The sequence below is a fragment of the Oryctolagus cuniculus genome, chromosome 10 (assembly GCF_964237555.1).
Source record: "Oryctolagus cuniculus chromosome 10, mOryCun1.1, whole genome shotgun sequence".
Taxonomy (NCBI): Eukaryota; Metazoa; Chordata; class Mammalia; order Lagomorpha; family Leporidae; genus Oryctolagus; species Oryctolagus cuniculus.
This window is the reverse complement of record NC_091441.1, coordinates 70,404,004-70,425,871: the sequence shown is the minus strand read 5'-3', so window position 1 is coordinate 70,425,871 and position 21,868 is coordinate 70,404,004. Positions and strand designations below refer to the sequence as shown.

Genomic DNA, 21,868 nt, shown 5'->3' with positions numbered 1-21,868 from the left:
TGCATGGGAGACCCGGATGGAGTTCCAGGCTCCTGGCTTCATCTGGGCTCAGCTCCTGGCCATTGCGGCCATTTGGGAAATTACCCAGCAGCTGGAAGATCTCTCTTGGTCTCTACTGTCACTCTGCCTGTCAAATAAATCTGTAAATTTTATTTCCAGTGATGACTATTACTATTCTATAATTTAATTGTTTTTCCTCTCTTAAGAGCTTTCTCATCCATAAGAGAATGTTTAGATGCCAAAACACGGAGCAAGTGAGCAACAGGGCTGAGACTTAGCTCAAGTGACTCCTAGTCATGTGTTCCTCAGATGGATCCTATGACAATGAGGGTTTCCAAGTCAAACACAGCAACCGCTCCCTCCTTCCTGCTCACACTGCTCATATCCTTGAACACAGCGGTGACAAAGGGTGCAATCTGTGGCTTCGGTGCAACACCCTCCCACCCCCACCCCCACCCCTGCCAGTTTACACCAGTATACACAGCACAGGATCTCCAAGAGAACAGCAATAAAGGCAATTTGTCCTCCTTTGAGAGTTTCTGGTTTAAATATACTTAATAACAAGCTAATTCATTTTCTTTTTTTTAACAGATTTATTTATTTATTTGAAAGTCAGAGTTACACAGAGAGAGGAGAGGCAGAGGCAGAGGCAGAAAGAGAGGTCTTCCATCCAATGGTTCACTCCCCAGATGGCCGCAACAGCCGGAGCTGTGCCGATCCGAAGCCGGGAGCCAGGAGCTTCTTCCCGGTTTCCCACATGGGTTCAGGGGCCCAAGGACTTGGGCCATCTTCTACTGCTTTCCCAGGCCATAGCAGAGAGCTGGACAGGAGTGGAGCAGCCGGGTTTCGAACCATTGTCCATATAGGATGCCAGCGCTTCAAGCCAGGGCGTTAACCCACTGCACCACAGCGCTGGCCCCAGCTAATTCATTTTCTCAATCAAATCCTACCAACAAAACTTTCAGAGTTAAACTGCAGGACACGCACACTTTCTACTGAAAGAGAGCAGACACAGCGGAATCTGAAAACACTGAGCACAGGGTTAAGGGGCCTGATCCACGGGGAGTCATGGCCCACTGCAGGCAGACCAAGAGGGACCAGGAGAAGGGTGTGAGTAGCGGAGGGCAGAGGACAACAGAGTGCTTAGCTCAAGTTTGGCCCAAGTGAAGGCACCGGAAAATCTCCTACATGTGCAGGGCACTTTGCTGAGCCTCAGATTACCTTTCTTTCTTTCTTTCTTTCTTCCTTCCTTCCTTCCTTCCTTCCTTCCTTCCTTCCTTCCTTCCTTCCTTTCTTTCTTTCTTTCTTTCTTGACAGGCAGAGTTAGTGAGAGAGAGAGAGAGACAGAGAGAAAGGTCTTCCTTCCGTTGGTTCACCCCCAAATGGCCGTTTCGGCTGGTGTGCTGCGCTGATCCGAAGCCAGGAGCCAGGTGCCTCCTCCTGGTCTCCCATGCGAGTGCAGGACTCAAGCACTTCGGCCATCCTCCACTGCCTTCCAGGGCCACAGCAGAGAGCTGGACTGGAAGAAGGGCAACCGGGACAGAACCCAACGCCCCAACCAGGACTAGAACCCGGGGTGCCGGCGCTGCAGGCAGAGGATTAGCCAAGTGAGCCGTAGCACCGGCCCTCAGATTACTTTTCTTCTCACATTTGAGTTCATTTGTAGTCTCCATGTCCAAGAAAAGAGAGTCCAATCAGCCTCATCAAGTGCAACACCAAGCTACACGCAGAGTGGTTAGTACCGTGTCTCCACGGAGCAGCAAATGTGTTCTGAAAGCACTAATGGGTCTTGCTCTTAAAACAGGAAGGATCCTGTGGCTGAACAGGTTATGGAGCCTGCCCACCTGAGCAGGTGTTCTGGTTTTCCAAGGCATCAGTAAGCTAATGGGAATGACAAGTCTTCCAGAAGACACTCAAGCGGCAGGTCCGAGGAGTGGCCAAGGGTAGGTACCTATTTTCCATCGGTAACATTTCCTGCGTTCTTTTGACAATGATGATTGCTATCTTCTTCATCCTGAGCTATGTGTGAATGCATTTGTAAGTTGCCATCTCTGGGTCACCTTCCCTAAGGAATATCTGCCCCTAAGAGCTTCCTGTGTGGCCATTCTGGAGCAGCAGGGCAGCGCACACAGTGCTCTCCCACTTGGTGTGAATACGCAACTTCCTTTGTCAAGAGACAGATATTCCTATGTGAGTAAACAGAACATTAAGCACATGTCAAATACTATTTAGGTGATGGTTTTTCTTCTATACGCCACTGCTCCTCAAGGTTCCTATTTCTTTGCATCAGAAAATGCCAAGTAGGCCACTTCCTGGTGAGGCTAGAGGAGAGTGCCTCCAACTAAACAACAAAGAAAATAAGACTCGTCCTCATGAACTCTTCTGAGGGATCACCAGTAACTTACCCCACTGCCCAAGCCCCTAGCAGGTGTATTATCAAAAAGAACTGGCTGGGCCAGCATTGTGGCTACCGGGTTAAGCTGCCACCTGCAGTGCCAGCATCCCATATGGGTGTTGGTTCGTGTCACAGTTGTTCTACTTCTGATTCAGCTCCCTTCTAAGGCTACTGGGAAGCAGCAGAGGATGGCTCAAGTCCTTGGGCTCCTATACTCATGTGGGAGACCTGGAAGAAGCTCCTGGCTCCTGGCTGTGGGCCTCAGCATGGCCCAACCCTGGCCATTGCAGCATTTGGGGGGTCAATCAGCAGATGGCAGACCTCTCTCCCTCTCTGTCTCTACCTCTCTGTCACTCTGCCTTTCAAACAAATAAAATCTTTTTTTTAAAACTGGCAAATGTAAGGGTCTAAAGAGGATCTTTATGATCAAAAGCTATTCTTTGGGCCGGCGCCACGGCTCAATAGGCTAATCCTCCGCCTGTGGTGCTGGCACTCCCGGTTCTAGTCCCGGTTGGGGCACCGGATTCTGTCTTGGTTGCTCCTCTTCCAGTCCAGCTCTCTGCTGTGGCCCGGAGTGCAGTGGAGGATGGCCCAAGTGCTTGGGCCCTGCACCCGCATGGGAGACCAGGAGAGGCACCTGGCTCCTGGCTTCGAATTAGTGCGGTGCACCAGCCACAGTGGCCATTAGGGGGGTGAACCAACGGAAAAGGAAGACCTTTCTCTCTGTCTCTCTCTCTCACTGTCCACTCTGCCTGTCAAAAAAAAAGCTATTCTTTGTTTGCAAATGCACACATACACACTTCTACCCTCTTTTTCATGTTTCTTCATTACTTAAAATATACCTGTAACTAGGGCAATTATTGCCTAGTAACTTCCAAGTGTATAGGCCTTCATAAGTAGCACCATCTATTTTAAACCCTAGTACTTGGTTATAAAATATATTCAAAACAATTTACAGTTCACAGAAATGAAAACTCAACATGAACTGGCAAATCACAGCACTCGGGGGAATTGCCAGAGACAATACAAAGTATTACAGAAAATTTTGTTTCTGCTAAGTTTTGGAAGATGCTTAGTCACTTCAGATGAACTAAGAGCCCATGGAGGAAATTAATCAAAAGAAGGAAAATCCATGGCAAACAAGGGAAGAGCTGACCCCACTCCCTCCAAACACCAGGGAGAACAAATAGCAGTGACTCCAAGTGTTTCTGGAATGACAGGATGACCAGTTCCACCCCTAGAAATCCAGTGAATGCAGCTGCAGATCACACCTGATAAACAATCCTTATAAATAAAAGCAAGCAAGCCAGATGCAGAGGCCAAAAGCGAAATGAGGACAGGAATTCATAGTATTAGGTGAGCACTAAGGTCTTACCTCGAAAGTGTTTGCCAAAACGAAGAATCTGAGTTTCCACTTTAATGGACTCTTGCTGAGCAGCAGACAGGAGATGAAGCCCAGGGCTTCCCCACTGTGGCAGCTCAACAGGGAACACTGCCCCAATAAAGCTGGGTTCCCAAAAACTATATCCACAACACCATGGCGGACTGGAAAAAACCCGTTCCTGATGGCCAGCCTACTCTTTGGTTTGCAAGGAAGATTACTAGTCTTGCGTAGATGGGGAAAAACATCTAGTGCCATAAGAACCTGTAATATTAAGCCTACCCTTAGGCAAGGATACAATCTACTCATATTCCCTGGGTGAGTTGAAAACACCCAAGCCAACAACAGAAAATGGCCAGGAGATGAGGGTTTCTAAGACATCTGCTGGATATAATGCACAGATCTTCTGAGGAACCCACCTTCGACCTAAACCAGAAATCCCCAGAAGTACAACTCTAAGAAACATAAGCCTATTTAAAAAAAAAAAAAAAAAAAAAAAAAAGCACTAAACAGGCTGGTGCCGTGGCTCACTTGGTTAATCCTCCACCTGCGGTGCCGGCATCCCATATGGGCGCCGGGTTCTAGTTCCGGTTGCTCCTTTTCCAGTCAAGCTCTCTGCTGTGGCCTGGGAGGGCAGTGTAGGATGGCCCAGGTGCTTGGGCCCTGCACCTGCATGGAAGACCAGGAGGAAGCACCTGGCTCCTGGCTTCAGATTGGCGCCGGCCATAGCGGCCATTAGGGGGGTGAACCAATGGAAGGAAGACCTTTCTCTCTGTCTCTCTCCTCTCACTGTCTGTAACTCTACCTGTCAAAAAATAATAAAAAACAAAAACAAACAAACAAACAAACAAAAGCACTAAACAAGAAACAAAGCACCATGAGTGAAATCCAGTGGAAGCACAGAAAGCTGAATGAGACTTGCGAAGACTTCATATATAGAAACTACCGGATCAGAAGATAAAAGTAAGCATGTTTAAAACATTAAAAAGAAGGAATTGAAATCTTTGTATAAGGTACAAGATTCAATTTGTTAAAATGACCAATCCAACTTGAAAAAGAACAAATAAGGGGCCAGTGCTGTGGCACAGCAGGTTAAATTGTGGCCTGTAGCGCTGGCATCCCATATGAGCACCAATTCAAGTGCTCCATTTCTGATCCACCTTCCCACTAATGTGTCTGGGAAAGCAGAGGAGGATGACCCAAATCCCTGGACTCCTGCACTCATGTGAGAGACCCAGAAGAAGCTCTTGGCTCCTGGCTTCAGCCTAGTCCAGCCCTGGCTGTTGCGGTCATTTGGGGAATAAACCAAAGGATGGAAGATTCTCTCTCTCTCTCTCTCTCTCTCTCTCTCTCGTCCTCTGTAACTCTGCCTTTCAAATGAATAATCTTTTTTTTTAAAGAATAAGAATAAAACATGTAAAACGAAAAACATAGTAAGTGAAGTATGAACCAGTTGGGCAGGTTCAATAGCACATTGGATTCAGCTGAGGCATGAATCAATGACTTTAAGAAATGACTCAAGAGCCAGCGCTGTGGCTCACTAGGCTAATCCTCCACCTTGCGGCACCGGCACACCGGGTTCTAATCCCGGTCGGGGCGCCGGATTCTGTCCCGGTTGCCCCTCTTCCATGCCAGCTCTCTGCTATGGCCAGGGAGTGCAGTGGAGGATGGCCCAGGTGCTTGGGCCCTGCACCCCATGGGAGACCAGGAGAAGCACCTGGATCCTGGCTCCTGCCATCGGATCAGCGCGGTGCGCCAGCTGCAGCGGCGGCCATTGGAGGGTGAACCAACGGCAAAGGAAGACCTTTCTCTCTGTCTCTCTCTCTCACTGTCCACTCTGCCTGTCAAAAAAAAAAAAAAAAAAAAAGAAATGACTCAAAATGTAACAACAAAGTGATGGAAAATACAGGAGAGAGATAAGAGACACTGGGTAGAGTGAGAAGGTCTAATACTGATCACGTTATCTTACAGAGCAGATAAAGAAAACAAGGCAGAGACAATATTTGAAGAAGTAATGGCTGTGATTTTTCTAGAACTGGTGAAAAACACCAATCCACAGCCTGGGAATCACAAAATACCAAATAAGGCTAAAAAAGAAAAGAAATCCACATGGAGACATATAATAGGGAGAACAATATCATATAAATTACAGACCTTAGAAGTAACCAGAGAGAAGAACCCTCCTCCCTGTTATAAACTATCAGCAACTTTCTTTCCAGGGCCCCAGTCAGGCATTCCTTCCCAATACCACCTGCGAGGTGGTCCCTAGAGACATTCCAACGCACAAGCAGGCACGACCACTAGGTAGATCAGAACACGCTCCACAATGAAGCCACCACTGGTTTCTCACGGGCCACCTGGAGAGACAGCTGGTTATTATTTATGTGCGTCCTGAAGGGAGTCATCCTATTAGAAGATCACTTGTTTCAACATAATGGACAACGACAATATCTTATCTCTGCAAGGCATTCAGGTCAGCTTCAACTAACTGGCTGGGGTCGGTGTGGACCCAGATTCATCCTGGCTGACTTCCTTGAGGGCCAATACAGTCTGTGCAAATATTAACACAGCCTGCATTCTTCCAACAGAAAGCCAGGAAGAATCAGGAGACTTCCTAAGAAACAGTTTATGGGATTTCTTCAGCTGGCTTGGTCCAGAAACCTGGAGGCAGGGGTATGGTTTGTAGGTCAGCCTCTTTCTGTTCGAGCTCTGTTGATAATCACCTCTATCAAATACTGTATGAGACAAAGTGAATGGATTTGAAGATTTTGTCATGGCCAACTCAATGGTCAACTCATGGTAAAAGCTGCCGGGAGCTGAGCTTCTGCAGAAGCAAAGGGTGGGTATTCTTGGGAGACAATTCTCCATGTCTCTTGTGTTTCTGCATAGCTTGTGAGCAGAGGCACTGACCAGCCTTGGGTCTGGCTTATCATTTCAAAGATGCCTGTAGAGCAAACAGCCTTGGAAAATACATACAGTGTTGTCCTCCGGAGCAAAGGGCAAGTTTCAGTATATTAAAGGCAGCATTTTCCTCCAGAACAGGGGACAGACATGCTTATGGCCCATTACAAAAGACTTGTCCCCTAAACTCAGAGTTTCCTATAATTCAACCCAGTGCATGGCCAGGCATCCACCTGGGCACATGTGCATGCCCGTGGGACACAGGACAAGGAGAATGGATGCGCATCTGCTGACGATCAGGCTGCTTGTGATCCTGTGAGTAACAAAGTCCTTTGTCTCTAATCCAACAATTTCATCTCTTCCAACAATATCCTCAAAACTGGCAGGCCAAGTTGTTAGTTTGCAAACAGAGCAAAATCTCAAATCCTTCAGTTCTTAATACAAACACCCTGAAAGAAAATGGGCAAAAAACTTGAAGAGATAAGTCACAGAAGAAAGCTATGCATATATCACTACAGGCATCCATACCTTTCTGAAAACTCACTTAAACAGCTGATCGATTGCTTGCTTTTTCTGCCAATTTAAGGTCTATTGATTCGTCTTGCTTTGTATGCACTCTCAGGTTTTATTTTTTTCTAAGATTTTACTTATTTATTTATTTGAAAAGTAGAGTTGCAGAGAGACAGACAGAGAAAGATCTTCCATCTACTGGCTCACTCCCTAAATGGCCATAAGGACCAGGGCTGGGTGAAGCCAAAGCCAGGAACCTGGAATTCCACCCAGGTCTCACAAATGGATGACAGGGGTCCAAGTACTTAGGCCATCTTCTGCTGCATTAGCAGGGAGCTGGATCAGAAGCAGAGCAGCTGGGACTTGAACCAGCACCCACATGGGATGCCAGCATCACAAGCAACAGCTTAACCTGCTGCACCACAACCCAGCCCCTGCTCTCAGGTTTTCTCAAGCACAACTGTTATATCACAGTAATTCTAGGAGAAACTTAGTTTTCATAGTTACATTCAAATTGAAATGCAAGAACCATCACAACTCCTAGGAGCACAACCTTGGTTCTGTCGCTCCCCCTCTTCGTGGAGGAACGACACAGGACCCTGCGCTGCTCTTTGGTCTGCTCGGCCCTCCCCGGGTTTGCTGCTGGTTCTTCCCGGGTTGGCTACCGACCCTTCCACCTCCGTGGAAGGGCAGTTCCCCCTGGCTGCATTCCCCACTTCCGCAGGGGAGCGGCACACCGCCGGCCGGCTCTCTGGGGGCTGCACAGGTGTTCCTTCAGCTAGATGTTCCCCATAGATGTTCCCGGTGCATGCCGTCTCTCTCCTCCTTTATAGTCCTCCTCCGCCAATCCTAACTCGGCTGCCCACACGCCGAGTACGCTGCTCTCCTCCAATCAGGAGCAAGTCCTACAGTTTATTAGCTGAACTGGAGGCAGCTGTGTGGAAGCTGTTTACTTCTCTCCCAGCGCCATATTGTGGGAGAGCAGATGCATAGAATAAGTCTTAATTCCAGTAACTCAGTCCAGTCCGGGCTGCTCCCCACAGGTTCCCGTTCTTTGCCAAATACTTGGGAGCTGCAAAAAGCAGAGTCAGGACTACTTCCTTCCAGGTAGCTCACCAAGGATTTGGTCCATTAAAGCCAACGTAACTCAGCTGTAAAAAAAAAAAAAATGAACCCCTGTCTTCCACAACAAGATGCTCCCTACTGGAATCCATTACACTTAGTGAAATAAGCCAATACCAAAAAGACAGATATCATATGTTTCCCCAATCCAATATAACTAATAAAATATCTGAAACAGATATCTTGAGATTCGATGATTGTTTACAGCCCTTGTCTCTTCCATAGAGGAACAGTGTTTTATTTAGTTTTGTTCTGTTTTCTTTTTCTTCGTACTATTTGTTGAGCTCCATCTTAAAGTAGGGTTAACTATATGATCATTAGGTACACTGAAAACAGGTCATGGTAAAGGTTAAGAGTGGGAACCTGAGAGGGAAGGGGAGGAGGGGTTGGAGTGGGGGGGGGGCGAAATCCCACTATGTTCCTAAATCTGTATATAAGAAATGTATGGAACTTGTATAACTTAAACAAAGTTAAAAAAAAATACAATGTAACTAGACGCAGACAGAAGAAAGAATGCATGCTGGTGACCACACAAGGAAGGTGTGTTCTCTCCAAAACCAGACTGTATCATGTATTCTATCATTCACATTCCTTTTCCTAACAGCCAACCTTGTAACACTTACGTGATTTAACTACTTCCCACTTAGGTATAACAAAAAAAAGTCATGAAGGAAAAAAAGTTGCTCACCCACCCAAGTATCTTCAGTGCTTGCCCACTGTAGGATTGTGAAAATAAGAGTGGAAAGTTAGGGTGTAGCCAAAGCACAGAGCAGCACTCCACTGCACTGCTCTGAAGGACCTCCATGTCTTGCTCATCCGTAAGTGGCATGAAGGGAGGCCTGCAGTGGAGACTCTGGACCTGATGCTCTCATGGGCTCCCTGGGACATGAGAAGAGGCTGCTGCAGCACAGTGGGGCTTGGGCGTGAGCTTAGATCATCCATTGGCATTGCCTGAATCTGTCATTCTGGAATGGGCTCAAAGCCTCAGCTGTTCCAGGTAGAACTGAGAGTGCCAAGTGGGCCCACAGTTTCTTCAAATAAATAGACATAGACACAAACGCTGGGTTTGAATAGCACGTGTCCCTGTGTTTATGAGACTGTACCAGGGAGCACTCCAATTAGGGGTAGCTTGGTTCTACCTTCTTAGGCTTCCTTGATACCTGGTTGGTCTCTTATTTTGCGGCCTGGAATTTTGGTTCATTGGTCAGCTAGGCCCACCTGACTCAGAGATCTGTGTCTAATTATACAAGAATGAATTAACTCTGAACTTTATAAAGGAAGGAGAAAGGGAATGGAATTAATATTTGTTGAGTATCTATTAAATACCAGACACTGTGCTGGGTGAATTGTTTGCATTCATTTAATTCCCAGAGCAATTTGGTGAATGGTTTATTATTTCATGGTACAGAACAGGAAAATGAGATTGACAGAAACAAAGGTTGAGTCTTCCAAGGTCACGTGCTCAGTACAGAGGGGGGCTGGGATTCAACCCAGGAATTCAGCGCTCCAAGGCTTATTAAAATAGCATTCTTTGAAGAATTACAGAATAGCTATGTACAGTTTATTAGAAGCTAATGTAAGTGTTGACATACGCCACAAACTACAAATGAAATATGAAGGATCTTCAAAAAGTTCATGGGAAATGTGTATTATGAAAAACCTATGCACATACTGAAAAAAAGTTTTGCACCAAAATAAACATATCTTTTAATTCCATTTTCCTACAAACCTTCTGCAGTATCTTACAATAACAATTTCCAATCTCTCCAACCTCTCTTTTAGAAACTGGCGAAATCGTCAACAGCATGCAGGTAAGAGACACAGCCCTGCAGAGACGATTTGAATCACTCTCTTTCCTTGACCATGTTTCCCTGCATTTATCTGTAATGATGTGCTCTGACAGTTCTAGCTGTAAAATAAATAAATAAATAAATAAATACATACATACATAAGGCCTCTCTATTCCCTTCTGCCAAGGATTCTCAATCTGTCTGCACTTCTCCGAGTCCTGACTCTAAATCAGCCTTCATCACCTGGATCTCTGAATGCACTTACACATTCCAAGCGTAGAAGACAGGCTAAAATACGTGCCAGCGTAGGCCCCACCGTGTCGACTTTCACCTCGGCCCAACAGGTGTTCTGTAAGCAACTTTAATGTGCTCCGATGAAACCTAAGCCCAGCAGATCTCCAAGACCACAGCTCTGGTGATTTCTACATAGGAAGAAAATTCTGCACAAGCCCATATTGCTCACAGAAAACAGAGACGCCAGGGACTGGCGAGCAAGAAAGTGAGGAGTGGAGCCCCTGCAGCAGGCTCAGCTCCCCAAGGCTCCCTAAGGGAAAAAGCTGTATCTCCTGAAGTTTGAGTTTTCCTAATGAAAGAAGAGAAAGAAGCATGTAACTTAATTACTTCCTAACCAGTTAAGTATGGCCATTATAAAGGCCACAGAGGAAAAAGTTGCCCAGAAAAACATCTTTTGTTTGTTGTTTGTTTTAAAGATTTTATTTATTTCTTTGAGAGGTAGAGTTACAGACAGTAAGAGGGAGAGACAGAGAGAAAAGGTCTTCCATCTGCTGGTTCACTCCCCAAATGGCTGCAACGGCCAGAGCTGAGTGGATCCGAAGCCAGGAGCGACTTCCAGGTCTCTTGTGTAGGTGCAGTGGTCAAAGTGCTTGGGCCATCTTCCATTACTTTCCCAGGTCATAACAGAGAGCTGGATCAGAAGAGGAGCAACCGGGACTAGAACTGGTGCTCATATGGGATGCTGGCACCACAGAGGGAAGATTAACCTACTGCACCACAGTGCAGACCCCAGAAAAACATCACGTGTTTGCTCACAGTGGCAATGTGGCAACAACGGTTCATCTACTGCTGTCTAAATGCTTTCTGATGTATCAGACAGCTCCGAGGACAGGTGCCGGCACTGGGCTGTGATGACTGAGAGAGTTGACCAGACACAGCCACCCCTCCCGAGCACCTATGTGACCCCTGGGGCAAGTGGTATCCAAGGGGAAAAAAAAAAAACCAACAAGCTGTAGCCTAGGGTGGATGGATTGAGCTGTGAACCTAGCCGGCCCGACTTACGGAGCTTACAGCATGCAATGTCCTGGTCTATGCTGAGCAGGTGCCTCTGGACACTTTGGACCCTCACAGTTGAAAGGAATTGCTGAGCTGGGCAAGCAGTGTCTGTGTCAAATACGACCCCCGGTGCTTGCCAGCTGATGATTCAGAGGGCAATCTCTGAACCCAAAACGCGGTGAGAGACAGGATCTTCTCCCCGCAGCAGTCCATAAAACATGCCCAAAGAATCCCACTGTGCAGTGCTTACGGCAAGCCAAACTCAGCCAAATGGTTTTTTCAAGTACAACCTGATACTCCCAAATATTATAGCCACTGGGAATCTGACCAACCATAGTGAGGACAGTCCTTGAACCCAAATAATTGCCCCCCAAAGAGATGGAAGACTTAAAATTCCACATAAATGCAGCTCGGGTTAACTAGAAGTGGGAGGAAGCAGCATACTAGGAAAAATCGATCTCCAGTGTCCTCAAATTAAATGGAGTAGTCATTAGTTTTGCAAGGCTATTCAAGGAAGAATTGATCAAGTCACTCCAACATAGGAAGCATGAACCATGTAACATTAGTCAATGAATCTAAGGAAGAAGGAATCTAGCATGTGAATGACAAAAGTAGCACAACTATCAGGGACTTGTGATCCGTTCAAAAGCATTGAGATTCGAAATCAACCCAACACTAACACAGGGCACCCACTCCAGAAAGCTCAAGAGAAGCGCCTTATAAAACATGCATGGTGTGTACCCCTTTCAGAAAGATTTCTCTTTTTTTAGAAAGATTTTATTTATTTATTTGAGAGGTAGAGTTACAGAGAGGCAGAGGCAGAGAGAGAGAGAGAGAGAGAGAGAGAGAGAGAAAGGTCTTCCATTCTCTGGTTCACTCCCCAAATGGCCACAATGGCCAGAGCTGTGCCGATCCAAAGCCAGGAGGAGCCATGAGCTTCTTCCAGGTCTCCCATGTGGGTGCAGGTGCAAGCATTTGGGTCATCTTCCACTGCTTTCCCAGGCCATAGCAGAGAGCTAGATTGCAAGAGGAGCAGCCGGGACTAGAACCAGCACCCATATGGGACGCCGGCGCTACAGGCAGAGGATTAACCTAACCTACTGCAGCACAGCACAAGCCCCTCAGAATGATTTCTTACAAAGTTGTCCTCACAGGAGACAAGGCCATGAGTGATGAAGAGACCATTAACAGTGCAGGGATCCACCAGGATCATTCGGATCTCATGACTCTGGTGGAGATGCCTCACGTTAGTCTGAAACTTTGTGCCACTGAAGGTGTGCAGCTGAGGGGCTCAAAATCTGGCTGCATTTCTTTATAATGCCTACATTCATCCTACAGGATATGCAAGAGACAGCCATCAAAAGAACAGGAAGGAAATCACATCTAAAAACAAAACACTGGGTTTTGCCTCCCAACCCATCTTAAACTAAGCAATATAAATGCTCCTTGTTAAACACTTAATTAAAAAGATTTATTTTTACTTAATTGAAAGACAGAATTACAGATAAAGAAAGGTCCTCTATCTGCTGGTTCACTCCCCAAATGGCTGCAACGGCCAGAACTGAGCCAATCCAAATCCAGGAGCCAGGAGCTTCTTCTGGGTCTCCCACGTGGGTGCAGGGACCCAAGGACTTGAGCCATCCTTTGCTGCTTTCCCAGCACGTTAGCAGAGTGCTGGATCGGAAGTGGATCAACCAAGACTTGAACCAGCGCCCATATGGGATCACAGCTCTGCAGGCTGCGGCTTTAACTCACTGAGTCACAGCACCAGCCCCTACACTTAATTTCTGTTCACCATGAAATGTCACCCCAATGTGCATAACCCAGGTGCTTTGCATCTTTGTAATCCCTGGGACAGCTTGCCCATCACCAAGGACACTAAAACAGGGTTCTTGGGGGTGGTTCTCAATAGTCTGATTTGGGGTGGTTAAGTAGAACAACAAAGGGGGCACTAATGTCCTCCTTTTGCGTTAGAGACCTCTAGTCTTCAGAGCCAGTGTTTCCTAACCCAGCACAGCCAACAGCTGCTAAGGCAGCAGCCTTTCCCAGCAGGAGCCAAACCAAGTACTCTCACTCTTGGCCCGGAATTTCCAACTTGGTCTGCTAAGGAAACTTTCCCTCCCCAGAAAAAGATTACACTATTCATACTTTTTGCTAGCCAACACTGTCAAATAACACATCTATTTTGCAGTAAACTGGTAACCTGCGTGATTTTTTTAAGCATATTTTGCTTTTCTTTTCCAGCAAGAGACTTAGAGGCTCCATGGAAAAAAGGTTCCAGAGCCGGTGCAGCGCTCCCATGCCCTCCTGTCATGCACAGGCCCATCTGTAAAGACACACGTCCAACACGTTCCCTGGGCAACTCAACCAGGCTCAAAGGATCTTGCTCCCAGAAATCGTGTCCATCTTCCCGACTCGGTGTGTTAGCTTTTTTATTTTTATTACTTTTTAAGCTCTGAATCTAATTCCACTTTTTCCAAGGAGATGCAAAGATCACTTCAGCACCACCTCCTCCCTTCCTCCCGTCTGTCTGGTTCCGTTTTCCTCTTCCCCCTCACACAAGCTCATTAACCCTCTAGTTCCTGCCGACTGTATGTCCCTCTTCCTTTCAGGTTCTACTCCCTGCTCCTCTTCTCACGGCAGACTTGGAGAGTCGATACCCAGCGCTTGGTGGGACCCTGCTGCAAAAGGAAAGTTGACCGCTTCTGTTTTTCCATCCTGCAGTCATCTTACTGACCTTCTTTGGCGCTTTCTTTAAAGTACCCCCGTATCATAGAAGCAAATGGTTTTAGGGCTGGAAGACACTTTGCAAGGGTTATCCAGGCTTTTACAGAGCAGAAACTGAACCCCACGGACCTGCAAAATGTCTCCCAGCTGATAGCAACTAGAAATCACAGGGTCTGATCCCTGTGGAAACACAGTCCCTCTCCTGTCCAAGATCTCACCGCGGACAGGCTGTCCTCACTTCACACAGTTCGGATTTGAAGGCATCATTTAGTTAAAGAACACCAGTCCTGAATAACACGGTTCCAAAGTCAGGTGCCACAGTGCAGGCCTGGCAGCCGCATCCTCAGCCCAGACCAGCAGGTAAGTAACAAGTGAGCCCCACCATCAGTGGCCAATCAGACCATTTCTTTCAAAGTCTGCTGGTGATGGGTCCCTGTGTGGCTGTCACTCACATACAGACAGCAAAGTGTGAGCTGTGATGCTCCCTGTCTCCCAGGGGGCAACTAGAAGTGACATTTTAGAGAGACGAGTAATCAAGACAAGGAAACGGGCCAACAAAGAAACTGCAGCAATGGCAAAAGGTGACACCGCATCGTCAGTGCAGACACGGAAGGCACAGCTGAGTGTGGGTGGTGACCCTGCGGCAACCTGCAGGTCTCCGGATGTGCAGCCACGATGGTGAGCTTGCACCACAGACGGGAGTGGGACAGCGGAGGTGAAACGGAGGGCAGCCCACAGGAAGTGAGGCTGGCAAGGAAAAAGGAACACTTGAGGAATTCTCAGAGATATTTTACAACATTGAGAGCACAAAGGATAACAGGCTCGATGTTGATCAGAACCAAGAAGGACAACTGACAATTCATCCGGGCACAGCGAAGGCGCTTGCTCTGTATTCTGAGTTACACAGCAAGAAGAAAGCCGGCATTGTTCCGACTATGGTTGCTAAGTTTTACAAAGAAATAACTGTCTCTCTAATGTTGCAAATGAAGCATATTAAAAAATAAGGATTCGACTATTACTTGCCTTTTCTCTATATACTCATAATTGACAGTAAGAAAATGTTTAATGCTTTGACAAAATATGTTGAGACCAGGGGACAACTATGATTTTCCTATTGGCTACTGAGATCATTTTGCATGGTTTCAACTCACAGGGCCAAGTTCACAGTCCCACATGGCTGCCCAGAGGGAGGGCTGTGAGCACCAGGGATGTATTATAATCTGAGCATCAGAGGACAGAGTTGCTTTTGCTTAGTTCTGTCCCTACAGGGGCTAGCTTAGACATCTCCTCACTGTGGGTAGGATCGGACTGAGGCTCAGCCTGTGGGGAACTAGCTCCCACTGCCTGGAGGAATTAACAGAATATTTACCCTTCTTTGTTCAGAAGCAATGACGTCTTGGGAGTCCCCAGTGTGCCAGAGACGATGGCACAGGATGTCCTGGTAACCCCTCCAGTAGGGATAAAGTGACTTGTCTAAGCCACAAGTCAGGGCTGGAAACCAAATTCAGCGTGCCTACCTCCAGGCCACACTCTGTCCAGACCTCTGCAGCCCACCCAGGGGTCCTCTGGTGGGGCAGATGGCGCCTCTCACTAACGATGATATTCCCAAATCGGAACCTAACACCAGCAACAGTGGCCTGGAGTGGGGGTACCTCTGTGGGAATGCTGCCAAGGGGTTGCTAACCAATGGCCGACGATCACGACCCACATCTGTGCCCTTTGCAGAAGAGAAAATGTGTCTGATACACATATGGAAAGCAACGTTCCACCTTCCTCAGCCCTGCCTGGGCCTGGGATTGCTCACTGAGGGACAACAGATGCTCTTCCGTGAAGCCCAGGATGTCCTCCAGGGTGCAGGAGAAGGGCCTCTGTGAGCGTGCAGGCTGCTCTGCGCACTGGGCTCTCTCCAGCACTCCCGCGCTCTCATTCTCCTACCTGGGCCCTTTCATTTAGCACTGAGCACTGTGAACTGAAGGCGCAGGTCGCTTTGATATCAGGGAAGCCCTCTTTGGTCCGTTTTCCTGTGTCTCTTTCCCATCTTTTTCCCATTGTCTGATATTTTCAAGCAGAGACATTTGGAAAAAAGTATCTTCTTCTTTTTTTTACAGGCAGAGTGGACAGTGAGAGAGAGAGAGAGACAGAGAGAAAGGTCTTCCTTTGCCATTGGTTCACCCTCCAATGGCTGCCGCGGCCGGCGCGCTGCAGCCAGCACACCGCGCTGATCCGAAGCCTGGAGCCAGGTGCTTCTCCTGGTCTCCCATGGGGTGCAAGGCCCAAGCACTTGGGCCATCCTCCACTGCACTCCCTGGCCACAGCAGAGAGCTGGCCTGGAAGAGGGGCAACTGGGACAGAATCCAGCGCCCCGACTGGGACTAGAACCCGGTGTGCCGGCGCTGCTAGATGGAGGATTAGCCTATTGAGCCGCGGCGCCGGCCGGAAAAAGTTTCAATTCCCACACTCAGGACCTTTAGGGTAACTTTCCTGGGGAGGAAGGAACATCAGACATATTGCTATGTGGCCAATGGCTAACACTCTGCAGAAGAGACACTTCAAAGGCTGCACAGAACAGAGATCAGGCTGAAGCACAAAGTGCCGTATTCTCCAGTGATGCTATTGATGCAGGATAAACAGGCAAAAAGCTAGCTTCGTGTAATTAGCTGCAATGCATGGTCCCTGCAAAATGATGAGGTCTCTGTAGCTGTCGGTTAGATACACCCACCTTCCTAGGATGCACCTGTCACATTCGGGACCAGGGCGCATGCTAAGACTCCTATACAGTTTACATATCCAAATGGGGTACCACCCCCTTCCTTATAAAAAGGGGTGCAAGCCAGCGCCGCGGCTCACTAGGCTAATCCTCCGCCTTGCGGCACCGGCACATCGGGTTCTAGTCCTAGTCGGGGCACCGGATTCTGTCCCGGTTGCCCCTCTTCCAGGCCAGCTCTCTGCTGTGGCCAGGGAGTGCAGTGGAGGATGGCCCAAGTCCTTGGGCCCTGCACCCCATGGGAGACCAGGAGAAGCACCTGGCTCCTGCCTTCGGATCAGCGCGGTGTGCTGGCTGCAGCGCGCCGGCCGCGGCAGCCATTGGAGGGTGAACCAACGGCAAAGGAAGACCTTTCTCTCTGTCTCTCTCTCTCTCACTGTCCACTCCGCCTGTCAAAAAAAAATTTAAAAAAATAAAAAGGGGTGCAAGGGGCCGGCACTATGGCTTAGTGGGTAAAGCCGCAGCCTGCAATGCCAGCATCTCATATGGGCAACAGTTCGAGTCCCGGCTGCTCCACTTCCAATCCAGCTCTCTGCTATGGCCTGCAAAAGCTGTAGAAGATGACCTAAGTCCTTGGGCCCCTGTACTCATGTGGGAGACCCAGAAGAAGCTCCTGACTTCAATTGGCGCAGCCCCTGCTGTTGCAGCCAGTTGGGGAGTGAATCAGTGGATGGAAGACCTCTCTCTCTCTCTCTCTCTCTGCCTCTCCTTCTCTCTCTGTAACTCTGATTTTCAAGTAAATAAAGAAATCTTTTTAAAAAAAGAGGTGTGAGGCAGGAGAGAGGTCTCTTTCCCCACGGACCCCGCTCATCAGTACCACTAGGTTTGCTCTCGTTCCACCATGGACTTGGCTGACAGGTGCTGCTCCCATTTCCTGCCCACGGACGTACTGCTGTCATGTGCACTGTCTCACAGTGGAGCAGGGCGGGCCTTTCCCTCTCTCCCAATAACCCACTCTTGGAGAGACCTTCCTAATTTTAGGTACCCTTTTTGGTTTTTCTTTTCCCTCTGGTTTATGGATAATTCTTTTGCTCACTCATGTTGTGTATTTCTCTACGTAGGGCAGCCTACACTTGTGCCTCAATGTATATTTATTCCCTCACTGTCAAATAAACTCTGTTCCTATTTGCATACAATACCAGTCTCTGCTTAGCAGCTCTGTCTCCGTGGGAGAAAACGGCCTGGATTACAAAATGCATTCACTGCCCCCATCACTATTTTAACAGTACTTAGGGCCATCTTCCATATAACTGGGAGGAAAAAAAATATCATGGAGAAAAGAAAATTAGGGAAGTTTTAAAAAAATTCAACACCTTTACTATCAGTCTGCATTTTCAGGCAAATAAATGTGAAACATTTCATCACACATTATCAGGTGATCATGGTCACAGATAAACCACAAGGGAAGAATTCACCCATAATCAAAACTTAAAGTTCCAGGGGCTGAGGCTGTGGCATAGTGGGTAAAGCCATCGTCTGCAGTGCTGGCATCCCATATGGGCATCAGTTCAAGACCTGGCTGCTCTACTTCTGATCCATCTCTCTGCTATGGCCTGGGAAAGCAGTAGAAGATGGCCTAAATGCTTGGACCCCTATACCCATGTGGGAGACCCAGAATAGGCTCTTAGCTCCTGGCTTTGGACTGGCTCAGCTCTGGCCGTTGTGGCCATTTGGGGTGTGAACCAGCAGGTGGAAGAACTCTCCCTCTGCCTCCACCTCTGCCTCTCTGTAACTCTGCCTTTCAAATAGACATATCTTTAAAAAAACTAAAAACAAAAAACACCCTTAAAGTTCCGTGGCATCAGCATCTCCCGCTCATGTTATCACAAACCTGACTCCCGTAACGAAGCCTGTTCTCTGTCTTTCATCCTTGAGCGTTCCCCCGACTCAAACTGTCCCTATTACAGAGACACCTGCTGCACCCACAGGCCTACAACAGGCATGAATCTGTGGTGAGGTGTCTGGTGGGACCTGGTCACAGCCTGTGGGTGACCATACAACCACACAGACCTGCGCAGGTGCCCCACGAGCTGAGCCTCTGAGGACAGCTGACGGGAAGCCTAGAACGCAGCCCACAGCACTGAGACGATCTGCTTTAAAGGCAGAGCGCCTGCAGAGGCTTGGCTCACGAGGCTGGCCGGTGTGGGCGCCGCTGCCTGTCAGACCCGTGGAGTGGAGGCGGTCGTGTCCCCCATGCCGGCTGAGGGTGTGTTCCAATAGAGCTGCAGAGCCACCAGCTGGAGGCTGTTTACCTCTGCCCGACATGTTTCTGTCTTCTGTAAAGAGTTGACAAATAACTAGGAATTAATTGGCCAGCCACACTATACCCACAAGCTCATTTGTAATGACTTGGTAGCTAGCATGAACTTCATCCACAAAAATCGGGCAATGCACATCCCAATAATTAGCATTCCATTGTTAAGTGTGTAAAAGAATTAGTAACACTCAAGCTCACATGAGAGTGTCCTAGGGAAAAAAATCATCACAAAATGCATCTGGATGAAGCTGAGGGGCTGGTTCGTCAGGAGGGACCAACGCAGAGGCCATTTATTCTAGGTGGAACTGTAACAGGTGCGACAGCTGAGAACGCTGAGTCACACAGCAGTAAGACGAGCAGCATCCACACGCATCGGGGCCAGGGGCCTTCGGGCCATCAGAGCAGCCGGAAGGGTTTTCCAGACCCTAGTGAGAGATTGACGGCATGAGTCTTTGGTACTTAGCGACAGTTCAAGGTCTCTAGATCATTGCAATGCGACCCCCAAAGAGTCCACTTTTCAGCCTGCATTTGCTTATTTGGAGGTGTTACACTATGGACAGGACTAAGTTCAAGGAGGTTGGAGGCCAGTGCAATACAAGGATTTTAAATGATACGTTTTCTTGGGTCGAAAGTATCAAAACCACACCTTTCACACCATTCCAAACATCTCTAAATATTTTCGTTGCTAAAAACCTTGAAGTAGAACCCCCTTCGTTGCAGAATGCCCCTTGTGTTTATTAGGAATTAAGCCAAAGTCCCCTCCCGGGTTCTCAGGGGCAGGGCTGCCCATGTGCATGTGAGTGTGGGGGAGTTACACACACACGCGCGTGTACACACACACACACAGGCACTTCGCTCTCCTCTCAACGCTAACTTTCTGGTCGCCATGCATCAGTACCTGTCCACCTGGCTGGCGGACCTTTTCACAGGGTGCCCTTCATGGGATTTTTTTTGTTTGTTTAAAGCAACACTATTTGAAAATAGATCATGATGACCTGTGCAGGGCTGGGAGGAGAAAAAAAGGAGCCAAGGGCGAGACCCAGACAAGCAGACAGACAGACACGCTCAGGGAAACAGCTCCGACCCAGGCTCTGGGCTGCGCAGCTCATCAAGCAGGTATTCAGCTCTTCACGTCTGCAGACTTGCTTAGCATTGCAATCGGCTGTCTGCCCAGGAGGATGAGGTAATGTCTAGGTTTAATGCCAAAATCTCTCGAGCTGGCAGGACACATCGGGTAAATATTTCTACTGCAGGAGACCACATTCATTTGATGCCGCTGCCAGTTTCATTATTGGTATTATGCTCATTAATATTAATACTTTGCCATAGTACCTGTTTAAAATCGAAGATGAGGAAGGCAGAGTTTTTGATGCAGTCTTGCTAGCAGGTGTGGGAGGAAAGGGGTAAGCCCCTCCCCACTACTCACAGCCCCAACCCGGCCCCAGCCCCCACAGTGACCGCTGCAGCACCAGCCCCCTGCAACCCCTCTAAACATCCGCTGCTGCATCAAGATCCCTGGGACTTCCTCTCCCCCGGGGGTCTGTGAATCTGACCAGATTCCCCTCCTCTCATAATGCCAAGCAGACTGAGGGAAGGTGGGGTCCAGTCCAGCCCCCAGCACGCTACTTTAACAGGTAGGTATACTCTTTGGAAATGTAGAGCTTACTAGTCAGCCTGCAGATGGTTTCCTTTCCCTTCTACAGCCCGATGCTGCATGTGCCAAGCCATCTATTTTTGATGATGTGCTCTCTGGCCCCACAAATCACAGGCGCGGCGGTGCCAGGACCTGCCAGGTTTCCCCAGCCGTCCCCTTGATGATCTCGTCTCTGTGGTTACTGTCAACAACCCACATTCCTGTTGCCGCATATCATCTTCCAGAAGCACTTGCAGAAATGCCCAGGGCTTCTTTCCTTCCATTTAGACTTTCCCTGCTGTTACTAGGAGAGGCCTCTGACGTCAGTCTCTGTGCGATTAAAAAGGCAGGACGTTGTTCTGGGAGTCGGAGAACTAAACGCAGACCTTCCTTCAGTTGGGTTCCCAAAGGGCCGCCTGCAAGGCCAGTCACGAACTGTCACTGATGGGATCTCTGCTGGCTGAGGACGTGGGAATGAGGCCACCCTCCCACAGGCGTTACTCCAGAAGGGGGCAGGAAAGCACGGTGCCCGGGTAGAGCATTAAAACAAAAAGATGACGTCATTGAGCAGCGTGAAGAGTGAACAACATGAAAGCATACCTGGGGCCAACGTCCTCCCGCTAGGGAAGCAGTGCTCCAGGGGATGTGACGTGGAAGGCAACGCCTCCAAGGTGCTGAGCATGGGAAGGTCTAGACAGGCGCTGGTCCTGCATCATGGCTTGGGCCAGGCCAAGCAAGGCAGTCCTTGGGGTGAGCTAAATATTCTTAGAGTTTCAAGTTATTCCTAACACTTGCAAATTCCACACTTGGGACAATATGTCTGCACCAAATACACACTTCTAGATAGGAAAGCCACGTCCTTTGAACCACAAAGGGAATGCTTAGGGCCTGGGGAGGGAAGGAAGTTGGGCAGCGGCGTGCATTCTGCTGGTTGTCAGGGGAGTGGAGAGACCCCTGGTTGCAGGTCCAAGACACAGGAAGAAGGGAGAGTGAGATCCCACAGCTGGGGCAGCTGTGAGGTCAGAGGGATCTCTTCACTGTCATTCTCAACCTGGCGTCTTCCCCGTCACAGCTGTCCATCCCCGCTGCCCACACACG

At 48.4% G+C, this 21,868-nt stretch overlaps 1 protein-coding gene across 4 annotated transcripts in view; it reads right to left on the bottom strand.

Moving 5' to 3' along the window:
- The window catches only part of LDLRAD4 (low density lipoprotein receptor class A domain containing 4), a 273,217-nt gene that overhangs the window by 138,827 nt on the left and 112,522 nt on the right, over window positions 1–21,868 (bottom strand). For 2 of the 4 annotated variants that reach the window (XM_070050537.1, XM_070050540.1), the window contains exon 1: window positions 3,771–5,645. The exons of the other annotated variants lie outside the window; for them this stretch is intronic. The gene's annotated coding sequence lies outside the window, so the exon portion shown is untranslated. Of the gene's footprint in view, window positions 1–3,770; window positions 5,646–21,868 lie in introns of those variants that run through there. 4 annotated transcript variants of the gene reach the window in all.